Source organism: Herpailurus yagouaroundi, unplaced genomic scaffold (assembly GCF_014898765.1).
Source record: "Herpailurus yagouaroundi ecotype Mexico unplaced genomic scaffold, PumYag 189, whole genome shotgun sequence".
NCBI classification, from domain to species: Eukaryota; Metazoa; Chordata; class Mammalia; order Carnivora; family Felidae; genus Herpailurus; species Herpailurus yagouaroundi.
In genome coordinates this window covers 6040290-6042372 of record NW_024412420.1, presented here as the reverse complement: position 1 = coordinate 6042372, position 2083 = coordinate 6040290, and the positions used below count along the sequence as shown (strand labels likewise).

Here is a 2083-nt window from a genome sequence, read left to right as displayed (position 1 = left end):
CCCTTATAAGAGCAGCAAGGTCTCTCTCAAAACAATCCAATAAACCCACTGAAGCTCTTAAATCACGTTACCCTGTTGAACATCATATTCCTCTATTACTAAAATCAAAGGTACATGAATCAAACCTCCACCAGAGAGAAACCAGAGGGCACCCTTTTTCCACAGTGAGCCCTTGACTGAATCTATAATAAGGGACAGTAAGTATGTCTGTGCGCTGGGAACATGGGCAGGTCTGTCATTACTTGTAATAAACCAAAGCGTTCTTCAGGCTTTCCAGGCTCCAGGCATCTCATTCTCCTCCAATTCTTCACAAGGAGTGTACATCTGCCTAGATACACAGATGCGCGTTTCCAGACTCTTAAGTAGACAATTGATGATTTGTATTGATAAATACAAAGACAAAGAAAGCTTTGGGACAAAACAGAAGTTGTATACAAAGAATAAGCGCCTAACATTACACTCACGGACACACGCAGTTTTAACTGACTTTTACTTCTTCAAATTGAAATTCAGGGACAATGCCTAGAGATCAATGCCTGATGACTTTGAATATTTTTACCTTCATCCATTCTGTGCATTTAAGATATTAACCCCCGCCCCTGGGAATTCCTTAAGGGACACCTGCCCCCAAGTGCAAAATCTTATCCACAAAGCAACCAGTCTTCTTTCTGCAAGCCTTTCAGAAGAGAGGAGGAATCTTTCTGGTTCTTTTGAAAACACATGGCTCCAGGAGATTCTTTTAAAGTTTGGAAAACTTTTCAGAAAGCGTCCAGTGTGTGAATTAAATCAGTGCCCCCTGCCCCTAACTCCCCCGCCCCTGCCCCCTCGCCGTAGGCATTCAACATTTCTCTCCCAGATCTTTCAAAAAGCAAGGCAAAGATTCTTACCTTTCCCAGCCAGAATCGGACTGAGACAGCTGCCAGCTCCAGCCAACAGCAACCCAGAGAGGGGGATGCAAATCACCACACTAGGGACCGTAAACAAAGTACTCAACAAGGCTTAAACACAATTAAGGGACCGGAGAAAAACTGGAGAGAGGAAATCCCTTAAATGCGGCTGCATTTTGTTCAGTTTCCCTCTCTGAGAATGTAATCCGTGTTTTTTAAAAGGGAACCAAGTTTGAAAAGAATGTCCTGCTTTGTTTTACTCTCTTTATAGTCCCATCCAGTCTTTCATTTTCAAGATTTCAAGATTTTCCCTACCCAAAGCCCCCCTTCTGATACTCCTCTGTAAATGCTAGGAACCTGCAGAAAAGAACTTGTAAACCTTGTGATGTACTTCCAGGCGGGTGTGGGGTTCGGAAAGTATGTGCGCGGTGTGGGGGGTGGAATGTAAACTAATCTCTTTCCTTGCAACATGCAAGTAAAAAGAGTAATTGAAGAGAAGAATCCGTGGTGAAAATGACATGTGGTTCCTTGTGTGGACCCTCTCCCTAAAGTCAGAGTAGCGGTCTTACCAGTGCTCTCTATCAGAGGATGGCAAGGCACCATGGAAATGATGGTATACTGGAAAATCACTTCTGTGAAGAACTGAATTCTTAATCACATAATTTCCAGGCCTCGACATCAGTCTGGTCCTGGGGATTTGAAACCACACTGCACCACATGTGACACTTTCACCAAAGGCATCATAAGGAGCAGAACTTGTTATTCTGGAAAGAACTTCCCCAAATTTGAAAAAATCTTATTTTATTTAGAAACCAGATTGGAAAGAAAGATATTTAGGTGCAGGGGATACAGAAGTGGAGGAGAGTAGGGCAGATGGTGAACACCATGACAGGAGATTTGGCCCTTTTCCCTTCAATAGAAGCCAAGGTTCGGTCTCTGGGCTGGAAAGGGGGGGCCGTTCTGATTTTGCCATTGGCTTTCTGTTGTTGAAGACCTGGACATTTCTCCTTTGGGAGCATACAAACTTTGCATTTTGTGAAGAGCATCCCCATGTGTATTCAATTACTGGCCCATATTTACTTTCAGTTTGCTTTTGCTTGGTGTGGTTGAGTTGGCTAATTTCCAGCAGCTCTGAAGATGCCAGTTCCTTCCGGCTGTCTGTCCAATCACTGCATGCCTTTGATCTGGGTCATCAC

General features: G+C 43.7%; 1 protein-coding gene across 1 annotated transcript in view; it reads right to left on the bottom strand.

Moving 5' to 3' along the window:
- The window catches only part of TMEM100 (transmembrane protein 100), a 5685-nt gene extending 4715 nt beyond the window's left edge, over positions 1-970 (bottom strand). The window contains exon 1 of the mRNA XM_040497073.1: positions 888-970. The gene's annotated coding sequence lies outside the window, so the exon portion shown is untranslated. The remainder of the gene's footprint in view (positions 1-887) is intronic.
- Positions 971-2083: the final 1113 nt, after the last annotated feature.